The sequence below is a fragment of the Mirounga leonina genome, unplaced genomic scaffold, assembly GCF_011800145.1.
Source record: "Mirounga leonina isolate KUSES-001 unplaced genomic scaffold, KU_Mleo_1.0 Mir_165, whole genome shotgun sequence".
Taxonomy (NCBI): domain Eukaryota; kingdom Metazoa; phylum Chordata; class Mammalia; order Carnivora; family Phocidae; genus Mirounga; species Mirounga leonina.
Window position 1 is genome coordinate 57,087,127 of NW_023270415.1, and position 21,874 is coordinate 57,109,000.

The following is a 21,874-nucleotide window of genomic DNA, read 5'->3' on the forward strand; positions in this document are numbered from 1 at the left end:
TTGGTATTAAGCCCTAGAGAAACTTCTGGCAAAACTTGTCAAATGCTTCTCAGAATAGCAGAGGAAACTGCAGGAAAAAAAAAACAAAAACAAAACAAAAACAAAACAAAACAAAAAAACCAGACACTTACTTATTCGATCCTATCTCCTTGTGGTTCAAGAGTTGATTCATAAAGCATTAGCTCCTCTACCATGTCTGGTTCACAGACTTCCTGTCCCACATGTCAGATGGGCCACAGGAGAGGGAGGAAGAGGCAGAAGGAGAGGCCCGATCAGGAGCACCTGCACCGAACCTAACTGGTGACCACAGCAGTGACAGGAATTAGAGATGAAGACTTACAGAGTGTGCAAGAGGTTTGGGGCACATTGCCTCCCTCGCTAAAATCCTACTATTAAGACAACCAATTAACAAAAATTAATTCCACTGAATATTTTTAGAAAGTTAAATCGTTTAGGAAATGGATTGTTTTAAAACTGAAAGCGAATCTCTAGTTTGCAATATTGTATTCACTAATGGGAAAAGGGAAGGTTAAATGCACTCCGGGTTTCTCTCCAAAACTTTCCCTCACTGCCCCTACATTTTTCACATTTTCCTTCTAATTCTTATAATTGAAATGCCAGGAAAATCCCCTGCTCTATTTCTGTCTCAAATAATAGATTTAGAGAGCAATGAGATACCATCATTACCCTGATGATATTCAGCTGTGCCATTCATTTCCTCTGGACTCAGATGGCGCTGAGCCTCTAAGCTCCCTTCAGCAGCCAAGTCCGGAGGAAAGATGAGCTGGCACACTTCCAAATCATTAAAGACAGAGCGATCTGGCTGGTATGCTTGAGAAACACCAAGGGATTTGAAAAGAGGAAGTTTGGGCTTTCTCAAATGAGGTGACTCACAGAGACCTGCCTGGTGTCGGTCTATTTCTAGATCTCAATCTGCTCAAGCAATTCCAGGCAGCACCTATGGAAATGAGTGCCTTTTGTCTTCTTGCATTTAACTTGAACCTTGAAAACCTTATTAAATGATTCAGTGTTTGCTGGGGAAATCTTCAAGCTGACTTTTGAGCCGGTGATCAACACTTGCGTGTTGGTTTCTGATGGTCCTGTGAAACCGAAAACTTGGAATTCCTCAAAAGAAGAAAGAAAAATGTATATCTAAAGTATTGATTTTAAATATAAAGTCTCTATCAACTGCTTTTTTAAAAAGTAATTTTAAACTAGACTATATAAATGAGATGAGACTCTCACTGGCTCTACCCTTCTTTCTGACCTCCAGAGAGTATTGTAAGAAGATATTTAAAGACAGGTCCTCGGAACAAAAATCCCTCTAATTGACCCTGAGTGTTCCCCATGAGAGTTCCCCAAGAACTCCTATCTTCTGATATGCCCTTGCCAAGCCGCTAGATCATCACTGCTAAGGAAGCAGAGAAGAAAGTTGCCTTCAGAATGTATTTCTAAGTGAGTAATAGATGTGAAATGAACATAGTTTAAAAAAAAAACACACACACAAGAAGGCACTTGTCAGTTTTTAAATGCACAATTTTTACAGTGTCAGAGAAGTATACTGTAGTCAGTTTTGTCACTAATGGTTTATTTCCCATTAAAATTCATGGGGGAAATAAAACATCAATGACATTCTTCCCATCAAAATGCATCAAGTGACAAGAGCGTTTTACCATGTGGTTAAATTGCCATTATCTAAGATAGATGACAGTCCTTTCAATGATTGCCGGCGCTTCTTTTAGAGGCGATGATAATGTCTTTGCTATAAGTCTCTGGCATCAAAAGGAAAAAAAAATCTTGATATAAGGACAGCTATTTTAGAAACATGAGGCAACATTACTTTTTCCCCACTCTATAGCAGATATAGTTTCATCATGATGCCAGAAACAATGCCAAATAAAATTCTTTTTCGTTAAATGATTTCATATTGTAAGGCAAAGATATTATAAGCAGACGATACTCAGGATAAGCCTGTGCTACCGCAGGAGGCTTCTGAATTCAAGATGGTACTCGATTTCCTAAAGTACGTGAAATTTCCACACTTTAACTTTTGGAAATCTAAGTCCTGTATAAACATTTTCATTTTCCATCTTTTTAAAAGCACATACTGAAGCATGACAAGTTTATTTTCACTACTATGTGACCTCCAAAGATGCTCAGTAAATATTTGCTAAAAGACAATACCTGAGTTATATATCTGGTTTTCCCATATCCTTGTTTTATTTAATAGGTGTGTTTATTTTGGGAGGAAGTATGTGGAAAGAAGGAGGTGGAAAAGATATACTAGTATAAAAGAAATATGCCATTCATGCATTGTTCCTTAGGGTTCTTAAGAGCTGAGGGATATTATATTATTATACATTTTATTATATTATTTATATTTATACTATTTATATTATTTACAAGAAATCTTCTACATTGAAAATATTATAGTTTAAAAGCACACACATATAAGCTATATATATGCATGTATATGTATATATATGTGTGTGTGTATATATATATATGTGTGTGTGTGTGTAAGTTTTATATATATATTCACGGTATTCACAGAAGGGAGCAGGAAAAGTATGATTTTCCCATTCTTACATCACGGTATTTAGTTCCAAAGCCACACAACAGACATCCTTGGACTCCTAACTTCTTTTTTTTTTTCCCCCTAAAGATTTTATTTATTTATCTCACAGAGAGAGAGCACAAGTACGTAGAGAGGAAGGCAGAGAGAGAGAGGGAGAAGCAGGCTCTCTGCTGAGCAGGAAGCCCAATGCGGGACTCGATCCCAGGACCCTGGGATCATGACCTGAGCCGAAGGCAGCTGCTCAACCAACTGAGCCACCCAGGAGCCCCTGGACTCCTAACTTCTGATCCAATGGTCTTTTCCCTTAGTCTTGCTACACAAAGTATGGCATGCAGAGCAGTAGTACCAGGATCACCTGGAAGCCTGTTGAGAAGGCAGAATCCAGGCTCTCAACTAGACCTACTGAATTAGAATCTGCCTTCATTAAGTTCCCCAAGTAACTGTTCTGTCCATTCAAGCCTGAGGAGCACATCCTTTTGCCATAGTCTCCTTCACACAGAACTGCCCTTAATTAATTAAGATCACTGACAGGAAACATTTCTCACCCATATCTTATATCTAGTACCTCTAGTTTTATCACCCACGTGCAGGAGTACTTTAAGAGGGTGATGTTTGTTGGTGACATCTCTGACGGTTTGACCATTATTCAAACTTATCGAGAGAAGATTCTGCTTTTTATTGGGTTCATTCTGGGCTGAGTCTACTGGTTAACATGGTTCTGCTCTTTCTAATGAAACAGAAACTAACAAGAACTAAGTTCATCCAGTCAAGCCAAGCAAATAGGGTTTTAAGACTTCTACAATTTTGGCATTATGCCCAACATTTGATGTATATACGACTATATGAAATGGATTTTAGAGATCAGGAAAATGAGACTTATAAATAATTTGTTTATGGTCATATAGATAACTGAGCAGAGAGGGAAGTCAGAGCTATGTCTATCTGACCCCAAAGTCTGTCCTCTTAACCAAAAGGCTACTCTAACTTCCTAAATTAAGTTAAGCCACCATTCGTGTGTGTGTGTGTGTGTGTGTGTGTGTTTTCTGGGCAGAAAATGTAGGAAGATGAGATTGTATACATTCCAAAAGTCCTGTGATCTTTATCCATCTAGAACTGTAGATGTTTATTAAATATAAATTGAGGGCGCCTGGGTGGCTCAGTCAGTTAGGTGTCTGCCTTGGGCTCAGGTCGTGATCCCGGAGTCCCTGGATGGAGCCCCGCGTCAGGCTCCCTGCTCAGCCAGGATTCTGCTTCTCCCTCTGCCCCTCACCTGGCTTGTGCTCCGTCTCTCTCTCTCTCTCTCCCCCTCTCTCTCTTTCAAATAAATAAATAAAATCTTTAAAAAGATATATAAATTGATGTTATATGCATTAATTTATATTTCCTCTGTCAATTATTAGTTAATATTTGAAATCTATTTTTCTGTATTTTCCCCACTAATTTTATACTTCTTAAGAATCTCTCTCCCTTTATTGTCACTTCTCTGGATATATTATTTTATTTTGGTATAATTGAGTGAATATAACCATAGGCCACAAATGTTTTCCAATATTTGTGGATGGGTGAAAATATAATTACCATTGTGAACATATTAAGAAAAAAACTTGTTCCATTACTTCAAAGACCACATATTTTGATAACTCTAGAGAACTCTTAGAACCAAGAATTTTAATTTCAACTCTGCCTCACATTAAGGGACCCTAATGAGACACTGAATATTAATGACTCTCATTGTCACTTTCTGTAGAATAGGGGTGATTACACTTTGCTGATAAGAATTTTATCATGATATCAAAGGAACAAATAATATCCATAAAAATTTCCTGTCATTCAATAAAATGAAAAAATACCGTTTGTTTGTTTACAAGGAAGATACTGAAAATTTAATTTATATATCATGAGAAAGTGCATTAAGGGAACATCAATAACCTAATGTCAGCACCTTTGTACTTGCTGTTCTCACTGCCTGCGTTCTTTCCTCAGAGGGAGTGTGTGTACACTTTTCTCCCCCAGTTCAGAACACTGCTTAAATGGCACCACACAGAAGACTTCTCTGACCGTTACATACACAATAGTGGGCTGTGAGTCTCATAGTTTTTCATCACAGTATTTATCCTTCAATTATTCCCTATTCCCAGAGCTGTGTTTGTTTATTATAGGTCTCCTGCCCTAGAATATGAGTTCTATGAGAATGGGAACTTTGGCTATTTGTTTAACCATTTTATCTCTAAAAGCCCAGAATAGTGACTGACAAGTACCAGATTCACAGCAAATGTTTGTTGAGTAAATGAAGTAACTAAGTCTATGTATAACCATAGGCAAAGGATTAATAAAAATGGCTTTACTACTACTACTGTCAGCTAATCTTAATTATGTACCAGGAATTATATACTAATATCAGCAAACTCTCAGAAACCACCTGTGGGGGTATATACCATTATCTCCATTTTCCAGATGAAGAAATGAAAGTTTGGACTATCCTAGATGAAGTCACTGCTTCTCAACCTTGGCTGCACATTAGAATTATCTGGCAACCTTTGAAAAATATTGGTACCCAGGTCCCAAACTCAGAGTTCTGATTTCAGTGCAATCCCCACACTAAAGCAATTAAATTTAAATCACATCTGAAAAAAAAAAATAAATCTCTAGGAGTAGGGACAGAGAATCAGTATTTGCTCTGAAGTTCCCATGTGATTCCAAATTATAGCCATCATTGAGAAACTTTCACTACCTGAAATAAATTAACTAACTTCCCCCAGGTCATATGGGTAGGAAGTGGTGGAGTAGAGATGTGAACCCAACACTGAGAGATTCCTTTGTGTGAGCATTACTTTTGACCAGACTTATAGACCCAGACAGCATCAAAGCACAACATTATATATTGGTAAATAACACAGGCTCTGAAGTGAGAAAGGCAAATATGAAACCCAGTCCCACCACTTTCTGGTTCTTGGGCAAGCACACTAACATCTCTGAGATTCACGTTGCTCGTCAGTACAATGGGAATAGAATTTACCATCACCGCAACACATCAGTAGGAGGATAAAGGAGGTAAGAGAGAGAAGTATTAACGTAGCACCTGATTCATATTAAGTATTCAATATTTAGTTGCTATTACTTGAGTCATCAAACGTGCTAGGTTTTAGAATTAAAAAGGATTTAGATGCATTGGATGAATTCATGTAGAATAAATCCAAATAGGCAAAAAAATATATATATTACATGTCACTTCTACTGTATTAATTGCTACGGGAAATAATCAGGAATTTAAGGAGGGTACAACTTACTTGGGAAAGAAAGGATAGGACTGAGAGTTAAAATCATCACAAGGAAGCACGTTGAAAGTATTTAGCACAGATCAACAATCACCAACACTGGAATGGATAATAAATGCTAGTGGAGTTTGGGAAAAGAAGTGATCACTCTAGTTAGAATGGAAAAGAAAAGCCTCTTAAATGATGGGACCACTTAAAAGGCGACTGAAGTAGTAAGAATGACTACACATTCCATTTATTGGTGCCTTTACTTATTCAATAATTTTTATTTACTACTCCCTACTTGCCATTGCCTCTTCCTTACTTGCTTTGGAGATACAACAAAACTCATACCACACCTGACCACATGGAGCTTATATTCTAATAACAGACATCAGCAAACAAATGGCAGATAATCTATTCACACCATAAATACATGATCACTCTAGATAATGTGTTGCATGAAAATGTTTTAAATATTATTATTTTTATTTTCCCCAGCTTAGTAAGGTGTGATTGAAAAATAAAAATGACAGGTGCGTCTGAGTGGCTCAGTCAGTTAAGGGGCCGATTCTTGATTTTGGCTCAGATCACGATCATAGAGTCCTGGTATTGAGCCCCATGATGGGCTCCATGCTCTGTGGGGAGTCTGCTTGAGGATTCTTTCTCTTCCTCTCCCTATGCCCCACCCCCATTCTCTCTCTCTCAAATAAATAATCTTTAAAAAAAGAAAAATTATATATATTTAGATTGTACACTTTTTTTTTTTTTTTAAGATTTTATTTATTTATTTGTCAGAGAGAACACAAGCAGGGGGAGTGGCAGGCAGAGGGAGAAACAGGCTTCCTGCCAAGCAGGGAGCCCTATGCGGGGCTCGATCCCAGGACTCCGGGATCATGACCTGAGCCGAAGGCAGACGCTTAATGACTGAGCCACCCAGGTGCCCCTCAAGTCAATGTTTTACTTGGTAAACATGTCTGAGACCATGCATCCCTGGCTGCTAAGCACCATGCCGGACAGGGCTAGAAAGGTAACAGCTTTATTTTGAGCAGGGGGCAAAGACAAGGCAGCGCTTTACAGCTACATTGTAACTAGATCCTGCATCTAGATTGTACACTTTTTAAGATGCACAAAATGATGATTTAATATACATATATGTTTTGAAATTACACCTCAAGTTAATTAACATATCTATCAGTTCTGTAGTTACCATGTTCTGCTTTTGGTGGTGAGAACACTTAAGATCTACTCTCTTAGCCATTGTACAGTGTAATCATAGTCATTATATAACTATTTGGCAATAGTTATGTAACTATAACTATAGTTAATAATACAGTACTATTAACGATAGCCACCATGCTGTACACTAGATCCATATAACTTATTCATTTTATTGAAAAGAATTTTAAAAGGGTAAAAGAGAATAATTAGAACAGGGGGGTATTTCAGCAACAGTGGTTAGAGGAGTCCGAATAGAAAAATTAATGATTAAAGGGAACCAGATATGCAAAATTTCTGGGAAAATTATTCTGGAAAGAGCAAACCTCAAGAACAAAATCCTGAGGAGAAAATGAGCTGACATCTTCTAGGGTCAGTAAAAACATCACTTGTCCAGAACACTGTGAATAAGGCAAAAATGAACAAAAAGAAAGAGGAAAGAAAATAAGATGTGGATAGATGTGAGGTAGCTGTCTATAGTGGACCCGACCATATCTGGCAACAGACTGGGATTGGCACTGAGGAGGAGTCATCAAGGAGAAATGTAAGTTTGAACCAGAATGAGGTCTCCATTAACTGAAAAGATTTCAAGAGAAGGAGAAAATGTGAGGGAAGACAAGTGTTTGATTTTTAACAACTTAAATTGGAGATGATGTTGAGACATCCTAGGGGCAACAAACAGCTGGAGATACTAGTAGTTAGATGAAAAGTCAAGGTTAGATAGGTTTTAGAAGTCAATAGCTTAAAAGCAATAGATTCTGGAAAAAGCAGAGCATGCAAAACAGATGCTTAAAGATCAGTCAGAAGCAAAAGAAAAAAATACATGTTTTTTCCAAATGTGGTCTTTTTCTAAAGTTTTCTCTCTCAATAGTGGGGCTGTCTGACATCAAGTTGCCAATGCTGGAATTAAACAAGTCCACAAATTCTTTCACACTCCCTCTCTTGAATAGAGATCAGCTTTACTGACTTGTTTCTAATGAATATAATGTGATGGAGGTGATGCTGAGTGATTTCTAAGGCAAAGTCATAAAAGGCTCTAGAGCTTCCGCTTGGTACTCTCAGGGAGTTTGCCCTTGAAACCTGGCCACTGTGCTATAAACAAGTGAGGCAACCACACAGAAAGTCCACGTGTGGGTGTTCAGGCCACACCTCTAACACATCTCAACATTAGCTAGCCTCAAACGCAGGTGTGGGAAAAGAGAAACTTCAGATGATTCCCTCTCCCAGCCTTTGAACTGCTCAGCAGATGCCAAGTGATAGAAAGATGAGCTGCCCCTGCTAAGCCCTGCCCAAATTGCAGATACCTGAGCAAAATAAATATTGCCAATGTTTAAACTAAGTTTTGAGATGATTTGTTACATTACCACATTTAACTAGAAAATGATATAAATCAGAAATTCAAGTTATTTATAATATTGAATTTTTTTTGCACCCAGTCCCACTTTATTTAATCTATCACCAAATCCTATGGATTTTTCCTCCTACATAATCTCTGAAATTTCCTCCTCCATAATTTCTCATTCACTTCTCTCCATTTCCACCATGACTACCCCAACCCAAGTTATTATAATGTCTTGCTGAGAAGATCTCCCTTCCATTCTCATCACTACAAGCCGCATGTTATATTTTCAAAATGCAAATCTGATCATAAATGCCCTCAGCCTCTAAACCACAGCAGCAACAACAAATGACTTCCCACTACTCTTAGAATGAAGCCAGACATAACAGAGACTATAAAATCCTGCATAGTCGGACCCTACTTGCCTCTACAGGCTTATTTCGAAACAATATTTATCTCTAGCTACTCTGGCCTCCTCACCTCTCCACCTATATTCCCTCCAGCCACAGCCTGTGTGCATCTTCCTCTGTCTGCCTAGAAACTCTTCCCTCCCTTCTTTTCAAGGTTACGTTTTCCTCATCCTTCAGAAGTCTAATTAACCATCATTTGGTCAAATAAACTTTCCCATTTCTAGGCAATGATCCCGTTTGATGTTTTTTATTGAACCAAACATCCCTTAGGATGTCATAATTCTGACTGAATTGCATATTTGATACATGCATGCATATGTGTGTGTGTGTGTTGTTCCCCCACTACTAGACAGTAAGTTCAATAAGGGCAGAAACCATGTCCATTATTGTTTCATGTTTTGGTTCCAGAGCCTAGTCCAATGCGTGATGTACAGAATGAACTCAGTCAATAATCCATAAATATGTGTAGAGTAGATTGACTGAATATAGACATTCTAGTTAGTAGTATAGAAGGAAATTGTGATGCTAAAAATTAAGAAAGTGAAGGGAGAAGTAGACTAGATGTCTACCTGCAGGGTTCTGTTCTGACCCAACTGATTATAATCTCTCACTTATTTGAGTCTCATCTGATAAAAAAACACAGAAAATTGGTCATTTTGGTAAATCATTTGCCAGATTAATTTGAACATAGCTATTAATGAATTGATATGTTACTCTTCCATGAAAGAGGCAATAGACAATTCCTGAAGATACAATTTGTGTGTGTGTGTATGTGTGTGTGTAGGGAAGTAAGGGCAAGAAGAGATACAAGAATGAATGAGATGGGCACAGAAGAGAGTAATAGAGGGACAGAGAGAACATGCTCTAATTTTAACTACAACATAAAAGGGATAATAAGTAGATGTGGCAGGAAATGTAATTTCTATTATCTAATCTCCAGATTAAAAAAAGTAAGGCTAACAAAACAACCATGGAGTGGCCCCTTTCACTGATTTATTTACACATAGCAAGGTAGAGGATTTCAAGTTTAAAATAGATATTTCCTACTACTCTTATATTTGCCAGCCAAATCATTATCCATTTAGAAATAATTTATAAATATTATTATTCCTTACTACTATGCACAAATGACATTGCAATAAAATTTTAAGCAATCTTCCAATGTTAAATAACTTCATAAATTTACAGTGCCTAACAAAAACCAATAGGAAAAAGGTATCAAGAATACTAGTCACATTTTTTAGTGCTTGAAGATTGTAATATTTGAATATTTGTGAACTATTTTCAAAGAACATGTCTTTCTTATGCTAGAAGAATTCAATTTTCCTGCCAATAATATAATTACACATAGCTTGCTGATGGCACTATGTTTCTGTTGCCTTTGCATTAATAAAATTTATCACATAGTATACTATTTTCACTTGTCATTGTAGTTCTTAAGCGCAAATTTTGTGTTACAAGTGAAGAAGGCTTTTTTGTTGTTGTTAGATATTAGTGTTCTAGTGATTATTTTGTTTTTAGCAAAGGGAAATGCTATATTTAGACTTTCTTTACTTCTGACTGCATAATTTGAATGAAAGGTTTAAATGTAATGGAGTAACAAAAATGTATAAACTTAGTGGCAGTCCCTGTTTTAATAATATACACATTTAACAATATACACATTTGATACTTGATTGCTACATTAAAGTAAAATGAAATTGAGTAAGATTTAAACTACAAAACAAATACATATATGTATATAAACATAGACATAAATGCATGCTCATTCATACATACCTACATATATATTAGTTGCCAAAGGCATACAAATTTATAGAAAACTGAATATTTTATTGCTAAGACCACAGTATGTTTTATTTATCTTTCATCACATGAGATAATAAGATCATTATGAGAAGATAGACTGTATTTTCAATTCTGTCAAGATAATATCATTATGAGGAGATAGACTGAATTTTCAATTCTGTTGTAAAACATTGACTCCTTGGTTGTTGGATAACACTGTGGGAAATCACAGAAGACATGAATTTGAAACTCTGTTTTTAATGTTTTGTATTATTATTGTGTAACATGCAAGGTTTTGATTATTAACTCTGTAAATAAAGAAAACAGAAACTGGTCTTGAAAATGAACAATAATATATTAATTAATAGGATAAATGAGCTTAATTTCAATTTTATATTCATACAGATCACAATCTGGACACACATACATATGCAACTTTCTTTAAAATATCAAATGCAAAAGTTTTGAATTCTTAATTCCAAATTATTAGATGGTTCAAGTCTATTCCTACTTCAGCACTCTCATATACCTTCTCATGACCTGAACACTAATGTTACAATTGTCCTGAACTATGTGGAACCTAGGATTTTTGCCTCTTCATTTACTAGTTAGTGGAGCAGTAAGACATGATTCTACTTTTGTAGAAATCTGAGGAACCAGCATTAAATTGTGAATTTATCATATTGTTCTATGTCCTTTGAGAAAATATTGATTCAGGTTAACCTAAAGCCTATCATAGAAACTTATATTTTCACATTGATATTTTTTAAAAATTATCCTCCTAAACATTTTAGTCTTTAAAATTCTAAAGAATTCACTGAAGATTTATTACATAGATTTTTCTTTATCCACACCCACTTAACTCAATTTTTTTTTGCTTAATTGTCTACTGGATCTATATCTATGTATCTATAGATGAGTCTTCTGATTAGCTTTGGCACATAAAAGAATTATTGGCTGACATTCACTTCATTGGTTAGGATAAATTACATTCAATATGGAAAGTTGTAATATTTACTAAAATAAATTATACCAATTTCATATTCGTAATTATTTTTCAATTTTCTTTCACTGCTCTTGGTGGCCACATTTTTTTAATCACTGTGTTAGTAACACTTTTTCCGTATACATGGATGGGAAAGTGATCAATCCCCTTGAGAGCCATCATGGCAGTCATGGCCCATAGAGTCATACAGGTTGCTGCGGAGGAATTTAGTGCCCTCAGGATTAAGCAGGTTGTTTCTAGGCTGTTGGGAGACAATTCTCCATGGGTCTCTTCCATGTTTGCATTTCTTGCATGCAGAATCATTTGTTCTGGACTATTTTTTCTAGAATATTTATATATCAAACAGCCTTAGAAGCCTTCCTTTTAGAATAACTGCCATATTTTCTTACAGTTTTGGAAGATAGGGCTATATTTCCCTCCAGAGCAATAGGGTAGGCATAATTATTGCCCTTTATAAAAGATTAGGGTTCCCTAAAGTCAGTGTTCCTCTCCTGCAATGCACAGCATGTGCACAGATGTCTTGTCCTCTTTATCTGGGCATGTGGAAACTGGGACTTGAGGAGCTGACATCAAAGCTGAAACTCTGATTACTCCCATTGTTGTGAGTAGTAATTTTTTTTATGTTATGTTAATCACCATACATTACATCATTAGTTTTTGATATAGTGTTCCATGATTCATTGTTTGCATATAACACCCAGTGCTCCATTCAGTATGTGCCCTCTTTAATACACACCACCAGGCTAACCTATCCCCCCACCCCCCTCCCCTCTAGAACCCTCGGTTTGTTTCTCAGAGTCCATAGTCTCTCATGGTTTGTCTCCTCCTCTGATTTCCCCCATTCATTTCTCCCTTCCTACTATCTTATTTTTTTTAACATATAATGTATTATTTGTTTCAGAGGTACAGGTCTGTGATTCAACAGTCTTACACAATTCACAGCACTCACCATAGCACATACCCTCCCCAATGTCTATCACCCAGCCACCCCATCCCTCCCACCCCACACCACTCCAGCAACCCTCAGTTTGTGAGTAGTAAACTTTTAACTGCTGCCAACATCCATGAAACTGTGGAAGTGTAACTTTTTAATTTGAAAGTATGGTAAAATCTCAGATCTTTTAGGTTTTGACAGTTTGGGTTATGTGGATGGGATTCTGACAAAAACAATGCTCTTTAAGAGAAGAATGATGGTCTCACAAGCCAATTAATGTGATTTGACAAAAGCCTCTGGAAATCAATAGCAAACATAATGACCACACTGAATGGTCCATCAGGCAATAAATGCTCCTCTAGTTTATTGTCTGTCGAATGAAGGACGAAGCATGGGGGGAGGGGTGCTGCAGGCTGAGTACTGTGAAGAGCCAAGATAGCTATCCTAACAGAATGCTGAGTATGCTAACTCTCTTCCAGGTAGGAAAATATCTCATCAGGTTGGCACTCAGCTTCAGGTACACACTGTAGTAAGAACTAGTGTTAAGATTTGTACTGGGGAAAGGGGGCAGAACTTTTCTATCTACCTGCTGAGAAGCCATGGAGATGCTTACATCACTAAAGGTAAAATAGGGGGATTTTTATGACCACTATGGGAAGAAATCAAACTAATAGTTAGAACTTTGGTTCACTTCAGAAGTGAGACAGCTGGAAGAATAATGCTTGATAAGGAAGAATGAAAATAGTGAGACCATCTAATGACTCAGAACTTTCTGCAGTGTATAGGGTCAACCACAGATCCATTTGGAGATACCATTAAAAGACTTCAGAATCTCTGACAATGGGTCTGGCTGCTATAATGGAGATTTGACCCTCTTGGGGAGATTTTACTGAGATAAACCCCCAAAGGAAACCATAAATGAAGCATTGGCTAATATTCAGGGTTTTATTGCCTCAGACTGAGTTTTCAATGCTGACAAAGTTGACTTACTAGAGGATGAGAAAGTGACTCAGATATCTAAAAATATTTTGAAGGCAGCCACTACACTACTCAAAACTAAAAGTAAGGGCGCCTGGGTGGCTCAGTTCGTTAAGCGACTGCCTTCGGCTCAGGTCATGATCCTGGAGTCCCGGGATCAAGTCCCGCATCGGGCTCCCTGCTCGGCGGGGAGTCTGCTTCTCCCTCTGACCCTCCTCCCTCTCATGCTCTCTGTCTCTCATTCTCTCTGTCTCAAATAAATAAATAAAATCTTAAAAAAAAAAAAAAAAACTAAAAGTAAACTCAACTTTGTTGGCATGAAGCCACTCTCTTGCCCCATGTTTCCTAAACCCTCCCTCCTTCCACCAACCTGATCTGTTGCTTTAAAGATGAGGATCATTAAGGGTGGGACTGAAGTCTTTCTGACCCCCAATGGGGACCAAAGGTCATATTAAGCTCTCCAAATATGCTGGAGAATTTAGGAGACCGGACAGATTCAAAATTTTATGACTCTAGGGGTACCTGGATAGCTCAATTGGTTGAGTGTCTGGCTCTTGATTTTAGCTCAGGTCATGATCTTGGGGTCCTGGTATCGAGCCCCATGTCAGGCTCTGTGCTCAGTGGGGAGTCTACTTGGGGATTTTCTCCCACTCCCTTTGCCCTTCCCCCCACTTGCACTCTCTCCCAAATAAACAAATAAATCTTTAAAAAAACAATTTTATTACTCTAGATAGAGGCAATTAAGTCACCATTCTAGTTAGTCCTATGGAATGCTGGATGCCCAAATGAAATTGGTGATTTTTGAGTAGAAATCACATTGAGGAACAAAAACTAATGGTGTCTTGGGAGCAGGGTTCTTTGGGCCAATACAATGTATTTTTGTTAAGGATTCTACTGTTAATATATAATTAGTATTGATGCTTGTACTATGAATGCCCACAAATGCCAAAGAGGATTCTCTCAATTGGGAAGATCATCATGTAGAAGAGTACTATTATCTTTTACCCTGCAATATAAATAACTCTTTTGAGCTATAAATGTCTGTAACTAATGGTTTTACTAATTGAAGTCTCTGGCAAAAGGAAGCCATTGTCAATAGCAAGGTTACTAGGTACATTCCTTTTGAAAAACAGCTATTTTTATATGGGGTTCTTATCAAATCTGAATGTCTGACCTACAGAGTTATTGTGACTCTCCAGCTTGATATTCCCATTTTTGGTGGGTCAACTTCTATTCATTGAATAACAAGGTGAGGAGGACCCATAAACCCCTCTTGTCAAATGGAAATGATATTTTCAAGAATGCATCATGCTTGGACTTAAAGACATCTCAGTTTTATAGGAAAAAGAGTTTTTCCTTCTTCTGGGGAAAACTTTATCCCCTATCTTCACTGTCTCAAGTAAACCTCTGGTTCAATGTACCATCAATGCCGAGTTTGCCCTAAATACATGGGCCTGTCTCAATGATGCTATCCTGCTAATGTACTATGGCTGTTCAAACTTAACATTTGCCTTACAAAATATAAAATGGACATGATCACTCTACTCAATGGGCAGAATTCAAGGCCATTCCCAAAGCTATGGTCAATAATCCCTTGATGAGCCTTATATATTTACTGACTTTGATTGTTGTCAATATCTTAGATATTTAGTCTCCTACTTGGAAGACTACAGATCAGAAGATGAAAGATACCTTTTTGGGGCTGTGAACTCTGAAAACAAATGTGGCTAACAATTAAACCATCTGAGTCATTAATGCAGATGCCCATGTTAAGGACTTTTTCTCTGATGAGACCTACTGGAACCAAGCTGCTGGTCAAGCCTTCACTACCAAAAATTCCACCAATCATCTTACTGGACATGGCAATATATATATTATTATAAACTGGGCACCAAGTAAAGGATTCTATGTTCCTGGTACAGAAAAAATCATCACATCCAAGATTTTTGATTTCTGCTAAAAGCTGTCCCATTTGTCTTGTGGTAAGGGAAGTCACATTACCTAAGTCAGATTCCTGCCTGCTTCTGGTAGATTGACTACAACTGACCTGTGACCTCCTCTCAAAGTTATCAGTGGTGCTTATCAGTAGTTGACACTTGTTCAGATTATGGCGTTGCTGATCCAGTCTGATAATCCAAATCCATACTATTGGAGCCTTGAAATAAAACTTGTCATGTTTTTGACTTTCAGAACTATTTTCAGTCTGAAAGTGGTTGAACCATTATCACAAAAGCCACTCAAAAATGGGCTAATAGTAAAAGTATTTGATGGACTTTTCATGTTCTCTACCATCTGCAAGCATCTGGAATTGCTGAGTGTTAGAATGGGCTCTTTAAAAATGGACCTAAAAATGTCCCTAACTCCACCTCATTCCCTTCTTCTGATCCACAAGCTTTTGTAAGACAGTTTGGTCACTGAATGAGACCATCTCCAGAAGGGGATCATTTCTTATCTACTTTCTGGGTAATGATCAAAGGGCTGGGGTATATACAGATCTATTTTGCAGTTTGAGATTCTATCTTGACCATTCCTGGTATGGCATGCTTTGTCTTTCTTCCTCTAATAGCAACTACATCCCTGCTTGGTTTTTATACATCTGCTTGTTTTTGGGTAAAAAAAAAAAATGGTTTAGGGGATTCAGACTTAACTGCTTCAGTGACCTGGATTCTTTCATTGTACTGACATAACCCTAGATTATAAGGATAATGATCACTGTTAAGTATACACTGATCACTGAGTAGATTTTAAGGATAATGATCACTTTGTTAAGTATACACTGATCACTGAGCCCCTTTACAGAAGGACCAAATTTGGGGACATATTGAGTCTCTGAAAGTTTTATAAAAATGCCCTAACTCCTATTTTATAGGATATATTTGAATGAAATGTCCATATAAGAATATTTGATGATTGGAGAAAAGATGAAAAAGACACACAGATTTTGTGATGGTGAAGGGGGAACAACACCTGGTATAGAGGGATAGTGCAGTATGACAGAGGGAGTGACATCTGTTTCTCAGAATCACCTTTGGAGTCTTTTTTTTTTTTTTTAAAGATTTTATTTATTTTTAGAGAGCGAGTGAGAGAGAAACAGTATGAGAGGGGAAAGGGTCAGAGGGAGAAGCAGGCTCCCCGCTGAGCCGGGAGCCTGATGTGGGACTCGATCCCAGGACTCTGGGATCATGACCCGAGCCGAAGGCAGACGCTTAACCATCTGAGCCACCCAGGCACCCTGGAGTCTTTTTTTAAGGAAAATACTTTAGGATAGCATTCCCTAACTGTTGTGAGTCCATAAATTTAACTTACTGATAGATCTGTTATCTCCTGACCCATGTTTTTTATAATGGTTTGACCATGATTGTCCTTAACCTTAACCAAGAGGTCTATGGAAACAGCAGGAGATAACCCCAATTTCTACACCTCCCAGTTAAAACACATGTTCTTACCTCCAGATATTTTCCCATCTCCATTCTTATAGTTTTTACTTTGTCATTGCATGGGGTGGACAAATGTCAACCTTCTGATGGCATAGATGACTAGGACAGAGAGTTCTTCCAAAACAAGGACAAAACTCTATTATTTGAACTTCACTGCAAAAGCTGTTTTTACCAACCATCTGGAAGCACTTTGAAAGCACTATCAACTGGGGTCCTCTGACTGATGTAGTCCTCCTTGGGGGTGAGGGCAGCAATTTTAAAAAATAGGTTCTTTCCAGAGGCATGAGGTATGCCCTAGGGACTCTTCTTATGGGGAAGACATGTATTAACCAGCCTTCCTTTCCAAAATATGATTTAGGGGTATTAATAAGAGACATTCAAGAGTTTAAGGAAACACCACCTATAAATCATGTAACAATAAGATAACTGTGGAGATCTCACCATTTGAGGTTATCCTGGGTACGTGGGGGAAGCTACTGGCCTTAGCTGAAATGATCAATGATACCACCTTGGTTCTGAAGTCACTCACATCAACCTAAACTGCTGGTCAGAGTTGTTAGAGATGGTAGAATTGCCCTACACTTCTACCTTGTGAGCCAAGGTAATTGTTAATGTATCTCACAGTACCTGGATTAACACCTTGGGACAAGTGCAAATATCAATATATAAATGAAAGGAAAAAAGCCACATGATTTTTTAATGCAGACACTGATGGTTGATGTAATTTGTTATGCTAGTTGGGTTTGGATCCCTGGGGATTGGCCTCATTCTGTAGTTTGGAGTCCTGTTGATAATAATCTTAATTAAATGCTGTATGATGAAAATTGAATAGATTTGTTTCCAGCCTCTGGCATTCCGATTAATCAGCCTCTGACTAATGGGAATTCTCATGGGAAAATGCACCAGAAGCCAAGATAGAGAAATGAGAGGTAGATATTGTCAGGAGACAATTCTCCATGGGTCTATCATAATTGTACACATCTTGCAAGCAAAAGCACTAACTGTCTTTGTTCTGGAGTATCTTTTTAAGGTTGCTTATATATTGAACAGCCTTGGAAGACAGAGACAGTGTCTCCTTCCAGAGCAAAGGACAAGTTTACTTATAGTCTTGGAAGATAGAGATGGTATCTCCCTCCAGAGCAAAGAAATAGGCATGCATACTGCCCATTATAAAAGATTTGGATTCTCAATGCTCAGGGTTCCTTTCCTAAAATGCAACCTATTGCATGAACAACTCTTACCTGGTCTTCAAGAAACCGGGGGCTCAGGGAATTGACAACAATGGTAATGATCTGCCTTCTACTCATATTGTGAGTAGTAAACTGTCATTTGTCCCAGACCTAGGGGTCTTTTGATTTCTGCTAGCATCCATAAAAGTATGGCAAGCTAACTTATAAATTTGCAAGTATGGTAGAACCTCAGACCCTTCATAGTTCTTGACACATTCCTCTGACATCCCTATGAGGCACATACTGAGTCCATAAGGCTGAAAAAGAATGACTACTATTTTTATATCACCAGAGCTCCTATCAAGCAATGCACCACAAGATTTATCAAAAGAACAACAAATAATAATAACAGCTCACACATCTTCCCATGCTTTAATAAAATCAAGCCTCTACAATATCTGAGAACTCTAAACTTCACTAACAACAACAACAAAAAAACCCTCTAATAATTGGAAAAGGAGATAATTATTCTTTTTATTTATTACCTAGTCTTCCCTAACCACTATCAATTACTAGGATCAACTATTACTTATTACTTAAGATGTGGGGACGGAGACAAGGTAAAGAGTTTACATGGCAGCAACACAAAACATTAAATTAGAAATTTAATTTAGGATTATTTAGGATTATATATTAGATCATTCCTTTCTCATAGATCCTTTCTTCATCTGATCCAAGGATTTCTCACTGGCTGCTTTTTCCTAAGGCTTCAGTCTCTTCCCATATTGCTTAATACCCTACCAACTTTCCAGATTTTTCCTCCTCTTCTCACCCACACATCCAAATTCTTCTTTACTAAGAAATAATATTGTTTCCCTTATTTTTTGCAGATTATGGCCATAGGTCCTGAATATCCATTTGTGAAATTCCATGTTTCTCTAAAAACTCATCAATGTATATATTAACCATAACCTCAAGCTTTCTGGGGTACATTTTTGAAGTATAATTAAGTATGCCCATGTTTACTATAATTTTTGACTGTGAAGAAGATAAAAGATAAACTATGAATATCCACCCATCAAATAGATGAAATTTGAAATTTGGTGAGACCCTTAGTTTTAAAAAGAAGGGGGGGATTTCTCCAAGGGACAACTCAGGGGAGATGAACCAGAAAAGGGAGAAGTTAAATCAGGAAAATTATTTGGACAAAATCCACAGACACAGTTGAGTTAGGATTTAGGTAGTACAGGAAAAAAAAATTCCTACCTAAGGAAGCCAAAAGTCTTATATAAGCTGAAACTGAGAGTCAATCTTTTTCCCAAGAAACTTCATAAGAATCAAAACTACATAAAACTTCGCACAGTTCAACTGATATTCATCACGTCCATGGTCTGTATACTCTGCACGTCTCTGTGTTTTAGGCTCTTTAACTCAGTGTGGAGAGTGAAAACAACATGAACTTTGAAACTGTACACAACTAAACTTGAATCCTGGTTCCAGCACTTAAGGGCTGTGGTTTCTCATTTATTTGATCTACTTTCATCTACAAAAAGCAAAATTATTGCATTATAGATAATATATATAGTCAGCACAATTCCTGTGAGAGAGAGGAAATTAAAGATATTGATATATACCATCACCCAAAACACACAATGGAGGAGATAGTTCTTGAATCCAAGTATTTTCCTTTCACTAAAGGGACATATAGGACATTTAGCTTTATTATTTAGCTTTCTGGAGCAGTGTTTGGAACTAAGAAAAAATAAAGTTGAAACGAAGTTCAGGGACAATATTTGGAGGCTCCAAAATGCCACATTAAGAAGTTTTTTTTTGTTTTTGTTTTTTTTTAAGATTTTATTTGTTTATTTGAGAGAGAATGAGACAGAGAGCATGAGAGGGGGGGGGTCAGAGGGAGAAGCAGACTCCCTGCTGAGCAGGGAGCCCGATGCAGGACTCGATCCCGGGACTCCAGGATCATGACCTGAGCCGAAGGCAGTCGCTTAACCAACTGAGCCACCCAGGCATCCCTTAAGAAGTTTTGATGATGTACTACATGCTGGCTAACTGAACATAATAAAAAAAAATAAAAGAAATTTTGAATTGAACAGTTAACAATGTATTATTTGCAGAATGGGATGGCATATTGAAAGGGTTTTGTTTTTATTTATTATTATTTTTTTTTTTCAATCAGGGTACTCTAGTAATGATAATGAGGAGCAAATGCGAGAACAGAGAAGCTAGAGGCGAGGACAGTTAGGGAATGATTGCAACTACACACTCCAAATCAGCATCTTCCAAAATGTTCAGCCCAGATCAGCATTTTCTGGGAGCCTGTGTTACACACTACATCTCTACTTTTAAAGATAAACAAAAAAAAAAACAGGAATATTAAAAATTCTGACAAGTTCTGTAAAGTAATGTAACAAATTGTCAGTTTATCTGAACACCTTTTCTATGTGTTTATTATTAATACTCAAAGATAACTTTAGGAAATACCTGCCTACATTATAATTATTATATATATATAATTATATGTATAATTACTTTCCTTATTTCATATAAATAATTTTTTAAATTATTATTCTTCAGCATACTTCACATTTCTAACCTTTCTTGGCTTTAGACAGCCTGGCAGGGTTCTTACAAGTATGTCACATATCAATATTCAATGCTGGTCTTATGTACAACCATCTATGTATGATCTGCACTTGTCTTCTTAAAATCAGAGTTCCTCCACTAAGTCTCTGTACCGCCACTTCAGTCTGTAGATGTCTTCCCGCACATACATTCTTTTTGACTCTAGTTCTCAGCCCCTGAAAGTACGACTGAGCTGTAATGTCTTTACAAGTTTGTAGGTAAATTTCAGTATCTCTCTTACAATTTGTTTGAAATTGCAGTTTTTCACTCTAAATATACTGTAAATCCCATTTCCTTCCTTAGTGATTATAATTTCTAAAATAAACTACTCATAATACTCCCAGGTTTTAACTTTATCAGGCAGTTAAGCTTTACTGGGGGCTGAGGGGGTGAGGGACAGATTCACATCAGCCAGTCCTGTCAGTACTTTCTAACAGATGAAATAATTAAAAAAGAAAAAAAGAAAAGCTAAATGTGGCCTTTGGTGTTCATGGCTCAGAATGAATGCTGCTGTATTTAATTAATAAATAGTTTTATGGTTATGAAAATGGTGAAAACTGGAGTCCTTTTATGAAGACCTCACAAAACACTTCTTAACAACATGGTCTTTATGATTTATTTTCTTTTTAAAATACTCTAAATAGGAAGGAAAATATCATATGCCACACTTGCATAATTTTGAAAGAAATTTTATGCAGAAAAGAACAAAATAAATGTAAACAATGGTAAATGATAAGCTTTTCAGAAGGCATTTCTAATAGTCTTATCGAAAGCTACATTTGATCTGTGAGGAAGCAGATCTAGAAAAGCAACAAAATGTTTCTTATTTCTTTTGCCTTTTTTTCTATATATAAATATTTTGTTGTCTTTTCTTTTCCCCTTAGAGTTTGGTGGAAATATTCAGGGAGATGTGAGATGTGCTAATGGTTATTAAGAGGTAACAATGTTATAACACCCAAGGTATTTATTTTCAGGATAAATATATAACTGCAGATCCTGTTAAACATAAATATTTATCCTTCAAAAGTTGAAAAAGCAGTTTATCCAAGGCCAAGAAAATGACCATGAACTTTTATTAACTTCCTTCCTTCCTTCCTTCCTTCCTTCCTTCCTTCCTTCCTTCCTT

At 37.0% G+C, this 21,874-nt stretch overlaps 1 protein-coding gene and 1 non-coding gene across 4 annotated transcripts in view; both read right to left on the bottom strand.

The window, feature by feature from the left end:
* Window positions 1-21,874, bottom strand: part of CSMD3 (CUB and Sushi multiple domains 3) — a 1,201,062-nt gene that overhangs the window by 612,769 nt on the left and 566,419 nt on the right. The gene's annotated exons all lie outside the window — the stretch shown is intronic.
* Window positions 6,806-6,936, bottom strand: LOC118015474. Its single transcript, XR_004680642.1, has one exon. It is a non-coding gene; the product is annotated as a small nucleolar RNA SNORA63 (small nucleolar RNA).